General features: G+C 52.5%; 1 protein-coding gene across 2 annotated transcripts in view; it reads left to right on the top strand.

Moving 5' to 3' along the window:
* Positions 1-15,559, top strand: part of VANGL1 (VANGL planar cell polarity protein 1) — a 57,697-nt gene that overhangs the window by 27,342 nt on the left and 14,796 nt on the right. The window lies entirely within an intron of this gene.

Genomic DNA, 15,559 nt, shown 5'->3' with positions numbered 1-15,559 from the left:
GCACTGTGGGGCCCGGGACCCACTGCAGACCCCCCGTGGTTGTCCTCACTGTCACCAACAGCTGTCCAGTCCTCGCTCGCTAATCCTAAAGCCGCTTGTCCCAGCGCCCCAGGGAGACCGAAGGCGGCCAGGGGTGGCCCTGTATCTTCCTTCCAGCTCCTTCTCATTGTTTTCCTCCTCTCCTGCCGTCAGGAAGGCCTCCCTTGTCCCTCATGTGGAGACCCAGGCAGTGGGGTAGGAAAGACAGCCAGAGAAGGAGCGGCCTCTTTCTTCCCAGAGCCTTCAGGCGGGGCTGGCCCCTGAGGGACCACCAGGCTGCGAGGCCGGGCGCAGGGCACCTGCCTGTCCCTGCTGGCCTGCATGAGCCTGTCGCCCGCTGAGCCTTGGGCTAAATCTGGTCCAAACCCAGCGGTGGCTGCAAGAGTCACTGGGCCAGAAATAGAACTTCCAAGGCCTTTTGTGAAGTGTAGAAATGGACAGGAGGGAAGCAGTCATCAGAACAGACAAGGGCAGGTCATCCCCAGACCCAGCCGGAATCAGGCCGGTCCACCCCTAACCCCCCACCAACCCCCTTTCTGCAAGGCCCTCCCTGGAGCAGCCTCCCGTCGGGCTGAGGTGCAGAGCAAGGGTGAGTTCTTTTGTGGTTTTGTTTTCAAAGACGACTTTATTGAGTCAGCTGAGCTATTTTTGAGAATAGTCAGAAGAATGCCTATTCTTCAGTTTCTTAAAGAAAATGTGCTTCTCCTTTAGGCCTCAGAAGAGGTACTTGCAGGGCCTTGCTTGCGGGCAGGAATGGGGTTTGGGCTTATGGGAAAGCTTTCAGAAATGTAAAAGGCTTCTGTTGTGTAAAGTGAGATCCCAAAGTAGATGAAGATACTCCCTGTCTTTTGGAATCCCCTTCTAGCTCAGTGGTAATGAACCCAACTGGTATCCATGAGGATGCGGGTTTGATCCCTGGCTTTGCTCAGCAGCTTAAGCATCTGGCGTTGCCGTGAGCTGTGGTGTAGGTCACAGACGCCGCTCAGATCCCGAGTTGCTGTGGCTGTGGTTTAGGCCGGCAGCTGCAGCTCCGATTCGACCCCTAGCCTGGGAACTTCCATATATTGCAGGTTCAGCCCTAAAAAGACAAAAAAACAAAGTAAAATTTAAAAAAATACTCCCTGGAGTTCCCATCATGGCTCAGTGGTTAACAAACCTGACTAGTATCCATGAGGACGTGGGTTCGATCCCTGGCCTCGCTTAGTGGGTTAAAGATCCGGCGTTCCCCCTGAGCTGTGGTGTAGGTCACAGACTCAGCTAATTCTCCACACACACCTCACATGTCGCTTTTCTCAGCCACATTCTTGTAGGGAGTTGCTAACTTTTCCAGAATTTCACCAAGGATCAGGTTATTTTTTGGTTTTTTGCCTTTTTTTTTTTTTTTTTTTTTTTTTTTTTTTGCTTTGTAGGGCCACTCCTGTGGCATAGGGAGGGTCTCAGGCTAGGGGTCAAATCTGAGCTAGAGCTGCCGGCCTACACCACAGCCAGAGCAACACCAGCTCCGAGCCGGGTCTGCAACCTACACCGGATCCTTAACCCACTGAGTGAGGCCAGGGATCGAACCTGCAACCTCATGGTTTCTCGTCGGATTCATTTCCGCTGCGCCACAATGGGAACTCCAAGGACCAGGTTTTGATCTGACTGTGTCGGGGGAGAAACCCAGAGGAAAAGAGAAAAGAGACTTAAAATGACATTTAGTGCTCCTCGTTGATGATTCCTCCGTGCTGAAGGTGAATCCTGTGACTAGTGCAGCATAGCAGCCAGTGTACTTGACTGACCTTGGCTGATGGAGTTTGAGATGCAGAGCAAAGCAATGACAGTGAAAGCCATAACAGTTAACGGTGACATCACTGTTCTTACCATGTGCCAGGCACCTTCTAAGCTCCTCACATAGAAAGCATTTCATCTGCACAGAGATCCTGTGAGGGAGACCCCATTATCCTCATTTTCAAGTGAGGAAACTGAAGCTTGGAGGCGCTCAGTAGGTTGTCTGTGGCCGCAGAGTTTGTCATTGCGGCAGCCAGGCTAGGAGCCTAAGTAGGTTCCAGAATCCTCCTCATCATTTCACTGCGATGCCTCTGAACAGACCTGTTCATGTTCCCGTCACTGCTTTAGGAACATGAGCGAACTTGTAAGCGTTTTTGGAGTGCTTGCCCTGTGCCAGGCTGGGTGCTACCTATTTTTGTACACGTTCTTCTGTTTCACTTAACTCACAGCCGCGGGGCTGGAAGGGAGGCAGTGGAGAGCCTTGTCAAGATGCTGGCTCCCGCTCTGCATCGTTCCTGAGCCCCATCCGTTCTTTTATTTGGCTGGTCGGCAAACAAAGCCTGTGCCTTAGGGACCACGCTAGGAAGTAGGTGAGAGCCTTTGTCTGGTCAAACTTTTGTTGGTTTTTTTTTTTTTTTTTTTTGCTTTTTCGGGCCATGTCCACAGCATATGGAGGTTCCCAGACTAGGGGACAAATCGGAGCTGCAAGCTCCCAGCCTACACCACAGCCACAGCAATGCCAGATCCAAACCGTATCTGTGACCTACACCACAGCTCACAGCAATGCCGGATCCTTAACCCACCAGGCGAGGCCAGGGATTGAACTCACAACCTCATGGTTCCTAGTCAGATTCTTTCCGCTGCACCATGATGGGAACTCCTAGTCAGACTTTTTTAACTTGCTGTTTGTCACATGTCCCAAAGGAGACCTCTTCGATCTATTGTTGTTAAAACCACCCCCAAACTTAATAGTTCGGGCAGCCTTAGTCTATTATTATTTCTCACTGTTCTGTGGGCTGGGCTCAGCTGGGCACTTGTTTGGCTGGTCCGGCCAGTGGTCCCTGTGTGATTGCAGTCTCGTGGTACAGAAGCAGGGCTTCAGCTCCTTTCTTATCCTGGGTATCTGGAGGGTCTCTCCTTCCCAGAGGGGCTCCTCTCTGGGGCAGTTCCTTCCTCATGAGCGTAGCTAGAGATCCATCAGGCCTCCTAAGAACACAGAAGCTCTGGGGCCTTTGAAGGCTTCGCCTGAACTTGCTCAGTTCTACCTGCACTGCCCTCTCTCCTTAGAGAGAGTCAGAGCCCCGCCCAGGCTTAAGGAGCGAGGCCCTTGCAAAGTGGGACCTATTGGAACGGTCGGTTCTTTGGGGTCCAGGGCGTGGCAGGGTCCCACAACAACCTCAGGCTCTCTTTCTCTGAGCCTGCATATTTTATAGCTCTAAAAAAATTAATTATTGACTATGAGTCCCCCAACAACCCAGAAGTATCATATTTCAAGTCAGGGAAAGAGCTGCTTTAAGGCACATGCATGGAGATGGATAGCCAATAGTTATCAGTAAGGAGAGAGACACGAACCCGCAAAAGCGGATCCAGCTCTCGTCTCGGTCCTCTGGGAAACTTGTTTGTGTCCAGTGACCGAGCCTGTAAGATACTCATATGGCTGAAGCTCCGCTGTTCCTGATCCAGCCAGCAGGTTGTTTCCCTTAGTGCTTTATTCGCTGAGACTCAGAGTGTCTTACAAATTGCCATTGACCGTGGACCTTTTCATCAAAGATCTGGTCCTAATCACAGAACCACGCACGCTTTGGAAGAAATGATTCTTGATTGCTTTTCCAAACAGTGGGAATGAAAAGGAACACTTCAGACTGAATGTGTTCCCCTCAAAATTCCTATCTGGAGGAGTTTCCGTTGTGGCTCAGTGGTTAACGAATCCGACTGGGAACCATGAGGTTGCAGGTTCGATCCCTGGCCTCACTTAGAGGGTTAAGGATCCAGCATTGCCGTGAGCTGTGGTGTAGGTCGCAGACGCGGCTCGGATCCCACGTTGCTGTGGCTCCGGCGTAGGCCGGCAGCTACAGCTCCTATTGGACCCCTAGCCTGGGAACCTCCATAAGCCGAGGGTGCGGCCCTAGAAAATACAAAAACAAAACAAAACAAAAAAATCCTATCTGGAAATGAGGAAACAAGGAACACATTACTGGACAATGGAGAAAAGGTGATCTTTCTGATAAAATGGCAAAGAGCTTGGCTGGATTATGTTCACGTTCTAGTGTTTTGGAGAAGGTAGAACTTAGAAGCAATGAAGTTGGATATTTAGTTGAGATTTCTAAGCAAAGTATTGAAGGTGCAGCTTGGTCCCTCCTTATTACTTACAGTAAAATGGGAGAGGAAAGAGACGAATTGAAGACGGAATTGTTAAGTGAAAGGTTATCAGAACTTGAAGATTTGGAAAATTTTCAGCCTATCCATATTGCAGAAAATGATGAAGCCTGTAGTAAAGCAGACACCTCGGAGGTGGCTGAGAGCCATTGGATAAGGAAACTAGTGTGGGTGAGAACCGGGGATTGAGTCAGCCCTCTCAGCAGAAGCCAGGAATAAAAATGGGGTTGTACTAGTACAAGCACTGTGAGCTGGAACTATAGAAAAACAGAAAGGGGGGTGGAAAGGGAATGCTGTGAACATGCATTAAGCTTCAAGAAAAGGGAAGAATGACTTGGAATTGGATGAGAGCTCATCACTCCTACCACAGCCCAGGGTCAAGGCTGCTTCCTCATTGGATTCAGAGGATGGTCCCCTGGCTTGGTTTCAGTGGACCAGGTGGCCGCTGCAGAGAGCTCCATGCCAGGGTGACCCCAGAGAGACTTAGAGGGTGATGCTGCCACCCTGGTAGACTCCAAGGGCAAAATGAGGAACCAGAGAGGATTATTCATAGGTGTTAAGAGCTGGCGGAATTGACCTTGCTAGGTTTGGGGCTTGCTTGGGACCCGGTACCCCTTCCTTCTTTCCAGTTTCCCCCTTCTGGAATGGGAATATCAGTCCCGTGCCTGATCCACCGTGGTGTCTTGGAAGCACATGGCTTGTCCAGGTTCACAGGTTCACAGCTGGAGAGGCATTTTGCCTCAAGTCTCACCCACATCTGATTTAGGTCATATTTAGATAAGACTTTGGACTTACGGCTTCGAGTTGATGCTGGAACCCCAGTTAAGACTTTTGGGGCCGGGCTGTCAGGGTGAAATGAATATGTTTTGCATGAAAGAAGGACATGAATTCGGGGGAACCAGACGTGGAATGTTATGGACTGAATTATGTACCCCCAGATTCGTAAGTCGAAGCTCTAAACCCCAGTGTGGCTCTATGTGGTGATGGGACCTCTAAAGAAGTAATTAAGGGTTTTTGTTTGTTCGTTTTTAAAGGGCCTCACCCTTGGCATATGGAGGTTCCCAGGCTAGGGGTGTAATCGGAGGTACAGCCGCCGGCCGACGCCAGAGCCACAGCAATGCCAGATCCGAGCCTCATCTGTGACCTACACCACAGCTCATGGCAACGCCAGATCCTTAACCCACTGAGCGAGGCCAGCGATCGAACCTGCAACCTCATGGTTCCTAGTCGGATTCGTTTCTGCTGCGCCACGACGGGAACTCCAGAAGTAATTAAGGTTAAGCCAGGTCGTAGATCTGCTAAAATTCGTGTCCTAATGAGAAGCATCAGCAGAGAGCTTGTCTGTGTGCTCTGTCTCCTGGTGCCCGCAGCCAAGGAAAGACGGCATGAGGACACCCTGAGAAGGCGGCCGTCTGCAAGCCAGGAAGAGCATCCTCAGCAGAAACTCAGTCGGCCAGACCTTGATCTTGGACTTCTAGGCTCCAGAACTGTAGGAAAAGACGTTTCTGTTGTTGAAGCCATTCCGTCTCTGACATTGCTGACTGAGACAGGAACTTTACACAGACTGGTGACCTCTGACCCCAAAGACCCAGGCGCCCAGGGATCAATGAGCATAGCTTGACCCCGGGGAAACAGAGCTCTTAGTGTCCTCTCTGCAGCTCACGCCTGCATCCTCCCAGCTTGAGCAGGGGCTTTGTTTTTCTCGATGGCCCTTTGGTTTTCAAATTAGCGGAGAGAAAGGGAGAATCTCCTGGGGAGGTGAGGGCTACTCCCGCTGCATGTGGATGTCTGGTTCTTGGCAAATGATATCACAGCCAGCGATTACACCGCTGATCAGGCTTGGCTGTCTCGCTGGCCTGGGGCCCCTCCCTCCCACATTCACGACCCGTTCCAACTGTCCCCATGGCCTCTCAAGTCGGGGAGCGTTTTTAAATGATCCCCAGAGGTTTTCGATCCTGATTTTACCTGCAGTCGCATTTTTAGAAATGTGCTGTCTTCCTCTGGTAACTGCTTTTCAGTAAAGCTATCTGCCGACCCCCACACCCACTTCCTACAAAAAACATGCGATGAAACCGCGCTAAAGCAGAGCGTGTGCAGTTTTCGCTCAGGCTCAGCTCTGCTGTGGGAGGCCGTCGAAGGCGGGCTCAGAGCTGCCGTTTGTGGTTTGGCCCCTCGGTGCCGGTGAAAAGTGGCTGTAATGAGAGTGTGAGGTGCTGGACACTGCGCCCTGTGTTTGCACAGCTGCCGGTGGCAGCCGCCGCAGCTGGGAAGACTGCCCTCGCCCGGCGTCTGCCCACAAACCTCGCTCCGGGGCCGAGAGCAAGGGACGGAGCCCCGGACGTGACCCTGGTTTCCACGGAGTCCCCTCAGGCCCCAGGCAGCTGGCGGTGGCTCCCCATTGCTGGAGCGTGTGGTCTCTTTCCCCTCGGACTTGCCCCACCGCCAGCCCGGTGTTCTGCAATCCCCCCGGCAGATGGGTGGGCGTGATGTGCTGCCATGTCTGGGGCGCGAACGCTCAGGAGGGCAAGTGGACAGGACCCCCATTCCCTGTCTGGCTCCGTATTGGCCAGGTTTGTCTCTGTGAGCGGAGATCTCTCGGCCAGGCCAGTGGCCCTTGGCCTCTAGACCTTTCCTGTGGGCGCCTGCGGTTGTTCCCAGGGCCGGAGGTACCCATGGCCAGGGCTGCGAGGCTCTTTGAGAGCAGCCTGGTGGGTCTGGAGCTGCTCTTGGCCTCGATCTAAATCTGCTTCTGCAGGCGCCCTGAGTAGGCGATTGCCTTTGATGTTTATCTGGTGTGGTGGGGACCCGTCATTTAAAGCTTGGAAGCCTGAATTCCCGTCACCGGCAGAGCAGGTCAGCCCAGCTTGGACCCTGTGGCAAGGTGACAGTGTGTGGGGCCTGTGCCCAGGCCTGGAAGTGGGCTACGAGCTCTCCGGCAGATGTGGCACTAGCCAGACCTGTCACTTGAAATGAAGCCCGCCTCCTAGGTCCCCCCAGTGTGAGAGGTCTCGGAGCATCTGCTGTGGGACAGCTGGCAGGGCCTGGATCAGCCCCTGGGAGGGGGCTGCGCGTCAGTGCTGTCATTGCGCTCAGACCCATCCAGTGGATGGATGTTGATGTTACAGCCTAGAAGCATGATACTCCTGAGCTTCTTGTTTAGCTCCTGCCACCAGGAGGACCAGGTCGTTGCCTGTAGCCGTTGGCCACTTCTGTGCTCACAGACTCCCAGCGCTGACAGCATGGTCCCGAGACCACATGGTGATCCCACTGCTTTCCCTGTGGGAATAGCATCCCAGCTTCTGGTCTCAGGTTGCTGTCTTTCAGTGAGGCCCCCCTGCAAAGCCTCGGCCAGGGACACCTGCCAGGTTGTCAGTCTTTTTTTTTTTTTTCCTTTTTTAGGGCCACACCTGCGGCACATGGAGGTTCCCAGGCTAGGGGTCCAATCAGAGCTACAGCTGCCGGCCCACACCACAGCCACAGCAATGCCAGATCCTCAACCCCCTGAGCGAGGCCAGGGATCGAACCCACAACCTCATGGTTCCTAGTTGGATTCATTTCCACTGTGCCAAAATGGGAACTCTCCAGCTTGTGAATCTTGATGCAAAGAACTTGGTCACTGAAGCTGACCTCAGCAGGCTGGGATCACCAGGGAATCTGTGTGGCCTGGAGAAGGGCCTCCGAGGGCCTCACCGGCAGGACAGGATGCTGATCTGTGTCCCCTCCCAGGACAGGCCGTCTGCCTCATGTCTCGAGATCTCAAGCATCAATGTGTGTCTCCCCCCTGCTCTGTCATGACAGGGTTCCAGATAATCCTGCCTCTCTCCCAGATCTTCTGGCATCCTAACCCGGACCTGTCAGTAAACACAAGCTGATCCCAGTTTTGGCCGCTCCCTGTCCTCAGGTTCCAAAGTGATCTTTGCCTTTTATCTGTGTGGGACTTGTGTAAGCTGCCGCCCCATTTGCAGCTGTAAGATAAACATTTTAATTAAAGGGCAGGAGGGCACGAGATATAAACACTTATGTGTCTGTTCCCAGCAGAGGAAGCAGTGGCAACGTTCAGGGGCCCATCACATCTTCGTCTCTGGGACTCACACGGGTGTCACTGCGGATGCTCCTGACTCCTTGTCAGACTGAAGTCAGTTTATCTGCAATCCAGGGCGCAGTGAAGCCCACACATCCAGGAAGATGTTGTTGCCCTTGTTGGGTGTCCTGGGCAGAAGGAGCCGTCCATGAACCAAAGGCATTGTCCTCTCTCCCAGGCTGGGATTTTCCCAGAAAGCAGAATCAGCGTTGATTTGGGATCCTGCTTTTGAGACTTTGCTCAAAGACCCCAGTTCCAGCCTCAAGTGCAGCTAGAGAAGGCACGCCTTAAAAGGCAGCAGACGGGGTGGCCCTGGGACCCAGGCTCCTTTACTGCCCGCATCCTCTGGGTCTCCACCCCCGGCTCATCCTCTCTTCCCCGCCTCCCTCCTTCATCCGCTCCGCTCCCTCTCCCCTTGCCTTTCATTAACCTCACCCAGCCTCCATCCTTCTTTCCCTGGATGCAAGTGTATTTGTTTCCTGTGGCTGTCAGCAGAGGACCACAAGCTGAGTGGCCTGAAACAGTTTCTCCTCTGAGCTGTGGAGGTTAGAAGTCTAGGTGTCGGCAGGGCCGTGCTCCCTCTGTGTGAGGCAAGATCCCCCCGCCGTGCTCCTCCTGGCTCCCGGCGGCTGCCAGCATCCTTGGTGCTCCTGGGCTCCTGGGCCATGTCACCACATGGCCTTCTCTGCATATCCTCTCTTCCTCTCCTGTAGGCACCAGCATGACCTTATCTTATTAAGTAATTTTTTTTTCTGGTTTTAAGGATTTAAATAAAATTGATGTTGATTTTGACAGAATGTCAAATTAACATTTAAAGTTCTCAAAGCTAGAGGAGTGCCCATCACGGCTCGGCGGTTAACAAACCGGACTAGTATCCATGAGAACAAGGGTTCGATTCCTGGCCTTGCCCAGTGGGTTAAGGATCTGGCATTGCCGTGAGCTGTGGGGTAGGTCTCAGACGCATCTCGGATCTGGCGTTGCTTGGCTGTGGCGTTGGCGTAGGCTGGCAGCTGTAGCTCTGATTCAACTCCCTAGCCTAGGAACTTCCATATGCTGCGGGTGTGGCCCTGAAATAAAAAACAAACCGAAAAACAAAAAACAAAACAAAGGGGACTTAACTCAAAAACTCAGCTTTGCCTCCTCTGTGGATCTCTATTGGAAACTCCCTCCTCCACCCCCAGGCAGGGTGTCAGCCCCCATGGGACTGTACTTCCCCATTCAAGTGGCTGTCACCACCGACGGGAGTATGAGCCCCTCGAGGTCTGTCTCCTTGACATCCATCGGGGCCCCTGGGACTTAGCAGGTGCTCGTTGTTCCTACAGGCCTGTGGATGGAGTTGTGGGTGTCAGCATCCTGAGTTGGATGGTAGGGGGGCCTTTGCAGATGTGACTATGTGACCAGAATGCTATCTCTCCAGGGCTTTCAGGTCATTGCACACCTAGACCTTCAAGAATAAAGACAGCTAGCCTTTACGTGGGGCATGGGGCATTCGCAGGTAAGAAATGCTTTCTCATTTTTCAGGCACAGGGAAAGCTGTGTTTCTTGACAGAGCTAAAGGGAGCAGTTAGCATTTGAAAAGAATTGGCTAAAACCTGAGGAGGAGGCCCCAGCTGGCCCTGTCCCAGCCTGCTCTGGGAGAGGTTAAGGCTGCGGAGTGTGCAGGCCTCTGAGTGAGCGCTAAAGCCTTACTGCTTCTGGTTTTAATAGCATGTGCTAGTTTAATCACAGAAGCCACAGTCCAATCCAAGGGAAAGTGAGTGAATAGGAAATAGACAGCTCTGTATGGGTGTGAGTGGGGTGTGAGTGTGTGTGCACATGCTTTTTAGGCCTCAGGGCCCTTATCTGCAAAATAGGAAGGTCAAAAGGTGGGAGGTTTCTGTCCACAATTGATTTCTTCAAGCCTTTGATGGGTGTTCGCTAGGAAGAGGCGCTTGGGTGCGGCAGGAGGCAGTGGATGGACCGATAGGTGGAACTTAAAGTCATTTCGGTACAGAGTGAGTGAGAGTGCATCTTCTTTTCAAGCAGAGGCTGAATGCGGTCTGGTGTGTTTTAAAGAATTGGTGCTTGGATTGGGAGTTTGGACCAGATGGGCTCCGGTTTCTTCAATTCTTCTTTTTTTTTTTGTCTTTTTTTTTTGCTATTTCTTGGGCCGCTCCCTCGGCATATGGAGGTTCCCAGGCTAGGGGTCGAATCGGAGCTGTAGCCACCGGCCTACGCCAGAGCCACAGCAACGCAGGATCCGAGCCGCGTCTGCAACCTACACCACAGCTCACGGCAACGCCGGATCCTTAACCCACTGAGCAAGGGCAGGGATGGAACCCGCAACCTCATGGTTCCTAGTCGGATTCGTTAACCACTGCGCCACGACGGGAACTCCCGATTTCTTCAATTCTTGAGTCTCTGCTTCGGTGAACACTAAAGATGTCATTTCTAACATTTTGTGATTTAACATAAGTGGAGATTGGGTCATGCTTTTATGTCTGTGTGACTATTTCAGCCACCAACCAACCTCATTCCATGCTGCAAAATACTCCTGCTCATTAGTCACATGATAATATTTCATATTTGTGTAATCCTTTGTAGTTTATAAATGCTTTCACTGGCAGTATTTCATCTGCTCTTCTCAACAACCAAATGCAGTAGTTGGTATTTTCTCTCCATCACCAGCCAAGAAACAGGCCAAGAAAGGGGAAACAACTCACACAGTTTACAGAGTAGCAGGATCAGAGCTGGCAGCCAGGCCTTCGGACTCTAAGGTGGTGCTTTTTCCACTTTTTGTACCAAGAATCCTACCCGCACTCCCTTCACTAGGTTTGATTTTTCGAGAGACTGAGACTTGTCAGCAAATACTGCATAAAATCAGAGAGTAGCGTAACTTTATGACCTAAGTCCCCAAGGAAAGCGATACCGTGTCCCTCGTGGTGGCCATTGGTAGCTGGGGCTGTACAGGAGCACACCGGGGACAGACTGGCCTCCCCAGCACACGCGGACATGTCAGCTCACGGTGCTACCATTCATGAGCCATTTGCTTTGGACCAAGCACGTTAAAATATATTGTCTCATTTAATCTTTAAAACAAACTTGAACCAGGCAGGCAGCCCTCCTCGAGAAATGGGAAAGTAGAGGACAGACACCTGATCTCCAGTATTTTTCCTGGCCTAAATGCCAGCTCACTTTGAAGTCTCAGAAGGTCATTGACCCACTGATATTTAAGCCCATGAGATGACCAGAGGTGACTCCAGACCTAAGGCCGAGCCTGCATGTCTGGATCGTGCAGTTTGTCCCTAGAAGTTCTGACTAGTGCCTGCACCAGGCTTGCCAACATCACTTCTTAACCTTTGGCTAATTTTTTTTTTGGTCCTTTTAGGGCCATACCTGCGGCATACGGAGGTTCCCAGGCTAGGGGTCCAATCGGAGCTGTAGCCGTTGGCCTACGCCACAGCCATAGCAACGCAGGATCTGAGCCGCATCTGTAACCTACACCACAGCTCATGGCAACGCCAGTTCTAAACCCACTGAGTGAGGCCAGGGATCAAACCTTCATCCTCATGGATACTAGTCGGCTTCATTTCCGCTGCACCAGGATGGGAACTCCCAACCTTTGACTGATATGTTTTTATATGTGAGTGTTTTGGAGCTCACTTAACCGTAGTACAGTGGGGTTTTCTGTAATAGTCTGGGGTTTGGAGAAATGAGTTAATTTGTTCAAGGTCAGAGCATAAATGGGGGAGCCGGGGTCACGCTGTCTGGACCCCAAGTCAGCATGTTTTGCAGCACGCATCCTCCCCCTACAGCCAGGGAGCGTGGCAAGGCTGCCAAGGTGTAGTTTGGTCTTGCTGCACAGAATCTTATCTTTCAAAAACAAGTCTTTCCACGTTTTAGGCACTAAAATTTAAACCGTGTTCAGAGCTGCTTCTCCCCAATTGTGTTTAAGAAATGTAGCACCAGGGCGGCCCTTCTGGCAGTTGACTGGCAGGTGTCACCGCCACTGGAAGATGGTTTGTGGCTGATGAGCTGCAGCATTTCACATTCCACCCTCCTTGTCCTGAACAGAAAATAGGCCCATGAGGCAACATGGTCGGGGGTGGGGTGGGGTTCAGATTGGACTGTGGCTTTGAATTCCCTCAGACGTCACTGCTCTGTCTGGTGCGTGAGATCCATAGAGCTGAGGGGTTACTTTCCCACTGGGAGTGACAGCAGCTTCTTCTGAATCTGATCCTGGCTAATCCATCGTCCACGTTGTCCTTGCCCGGGCGCATCTGGGATTCCTCTGCTGGCGTTGTTGTATGTGGGTCTCAAGGGATTCTCTGTTGGGAGCTGTGCCTGCCTCCAGGTGCTGTTTTCCACGAAGATGTGTCATCTGTGAAAAGGGGTCCTTCCCTGGGTAGTGACCTGGGGGGGTGCACTGGGATGCAGTCCTTGCCCAGAGTGGGGCAGGTGCCCCCTGCCGTGGGATTTGGGTGGAGCCCTGTCCACGGTCTGGACACCAGGCCTCGCCTCCCTGAAATCCAGTGCTTCTGCATGAGGCTTGTTTAGCCTTTGGCCGCTGACTGTGACGATGATGGGACAGGTGGCAAGTTTCTCACCAACTTGGGCTTTCTGGCCTCCCTCCTTCCCAGAGACAGGCTGGCCTGGAGGCTGGGACGAACCGATGGGTTTGCATTTCTTCATCTCTGAGGCCCCTTTGCCTCTGAACCTCCAGGGCTTTATGAAATGTATGCTCAGACCTGATCCTCACCCTGTGGCAATTCTAGGGTTTGTTAAATGAGCAGCCTGGGCCACCGAGACCTGCACACTGTGGGGAAGCCACCGCAGATGTGCCCGTTGCGGGGGGACGTCCACGGGTTTGTTGGGGTGTGAGCCCAGCACACCTGGCTCCTCTGACCTGTCAGTGGGGACCGGAGGGTTGGAGAAGGCCTCCTGAAAGAAGTCAGCCCTGCTCTGGCCCTGCAAGATGCCATATTTGCAAGATGCCAAGGAGTAGAAGCAGGGAGGCTTCCAAACCCTGCCATTGGCTGAGGACCGGGGTGCTCCTGCATCCTGGCATTGGGGGGCCATGTCGTAGGCCAATGCTAGGGTGCCCTGCGGAGTGTCCCCTCAGTAGGTGTCAAATGATATATTAGGGATTTTTGTTTTGTTTGGTTTGGTTTTTTTGGCTATACCCATGGCATATGAAAGTTCCCAGGCCAGGGGTCAAAATCAAGCCGCACCTGCAAGTACACCACAGCTGCAGCAATACCAGATCCTTAACTTGCTGTACCACAGTGGGAACTCCAGTCAGAGATTTCTTTTACGTTGAAGTTACCTCATGAACTCAACCAATCCAGAGCATGAATTAAGAGCCAGGACAGAAATGAAAAAGACCTTAGACTTGGGGTTGGACTCGACATCAGACGGCTGCACTAGAGCAGCGATCCCTTAGCCTGAACAGAGCTCCTCACTCGGGTGCCTCAAAGCCCATTTTCTCTATTTATACTGAAGCTGAACAAGTGCGAGACCCACAGGATGCATGTGGGAGCTTAAAAAAAAAAAATCGAGATTTGGATTGAAATCCAGTGCCCTGCCTGCCCATGGGAGCGTGCCCCAGACAGAGGGGCAGAGAGGAGGCTGGGCCGTGCTGAGCTGGGGATCTGCCCTGCAGGGCCGTCGGTGGAAGCGGAGGGCACTCCTGCACAAAGACCTACGGCACACAAACCTCAGCTCAGGGGGCCACTTCGCTTCCTCCGGAAGCTGCTCTTGCACCCGCCTGAATCCTGGGTGGTTCCAAGCCCTCCTCTATGTGTCCTCGGCCCATGTGTGTTCCAGCTCCTGGTCACAGAGCTGCTGTTCCACACGGGCCTGGTGAGGAGAAGCTCCTCCCATCCTGTCTTTGCCTCCAAGGCTTGGCTGATGTAGCAACTTAAATATGAGCGAGATGAGTGGGTGACTGAGTAACTGAATGACTAGGGCTTTCGAGTGTGGATTTGCTCTTAGGAATCTTATACTTGTATTATGCAAGGCTGGTCTTGCCACATTTCTCCAGCTCCGCGTGAGTGTGCCTATCTGGATTGATACAAAGTCCTAAGTGAATGCAGACTATCGATCACGGCACCGTGGGCAGATATACGTAGGAAAGCATTGCCGTGACTCTGCTCCCAAGGAGGTTAGCTGATTGACTTCTAGATTGTTTTTGGACTCCCTGTTAAACTCTGGGGTCACAGCCCCAGGGGGAGCTGAGAAGTGCTTTGACAGAGTGTCAAGTTAATGGTTAGGGCCTGCCTTGTCTTAGCGTGAAGATCCCCAAGCCATTCAGAGAGTTGTAGAGGGCAGCGTGGTTATCCAGGAATTGAAGGCAGCTCTATCCTGGTGCCCCGGCTATTGTACGTTATAGGCTCATCTACTTAGCAGGGAACCAGGAAGAAAAGGTATAAAGGGCAAGATACAAATTCTGTGGAGTTTCGCACGCTTGTGGTTAGTGAACATCTTAGAGACCTGGCGAGGTCAGTACTCCTGTACATTGTCCTCCAGCGGCCACACATCTGGGAGAAGGAGCACAAGTGGGAGGTTTGAAATCCAGGTTGGAGTTCCAGCTCCGCTGTTTGGTAGATGCATCCTGCATGCAGGTTATAGGTGTTGTTGTTGTTGTTGTTGTTTTTCTTCTTCTTTCTTGGCCGCGCCTGCGGCATGTGAAAGTTCTTTGGTCAGGGATCAAACCTGTGCCACACAGTGACCCAAGCCGTGGCAGTGACAGCACCAGATCCTTAACCCACTGCTCCACCAGGGAACTCCTCAGATCATAGATTTTTTTTGAGCCTCGATTTTCTTCCCTTGGGTGATTGTAAGGGTCCAGTGAGAGGAGGTATGTCAAAACCCTGGCTGTGTTATTACAGGTCACTGTGCAATGGTGAGTGTGCTGCTTCTGTGACCAAGAACATGTTCTTTTGCGACTGAGTGTGGGCCCCCCTCACCCACCCTGCTCTCTCTTCGCCGCTCCACTGCTCTCGGAGGGGCCGAGCAGGGGCAGGTTGGAGAGTGTGGGTCACTGGAACAGGAAGAGTCCCCTCCATAGACCCCTGTGGAGGCCTGGAGGCCACAGCCCCTGCAGCAGGAGGCCTTGTAGACCAAGAAAAAGTTGAGGTCTCAGCTGAGGCCACAGGGGGCTCAGGGAAGAGGGTCTTGCTTCCTCTGGAGGAGGAGCTCCTGCTGGCCTGGGCTGGATGGGATGAAGAGGCGGAATCAGGATTACCTCGAGTCTGCAGCCGGCCTCTTTCAAGTGCACCCTGTCCAGGGTGGGTGTCCTTTTGATCTGTAGAAAAC

This window comes from Phacochoerus africanus, chromosome 6 (assembly GCF_016906955.1).
Source record: "Phacochoerus africanus isolate WHEZ1 chromosome 6, ROS_Pafr_v1, whole genome shotgun sequence".
Classification (NCBI taxonomy): Eukaryota; Metazoa; Chordata; class Mammalia; order Artiodactyla; family Suidae; genus Phacochoerus; species Phacochoerus africanus.
This window is presented reverse-complemented; position numbering and strand designations above follow the sequence as displayed.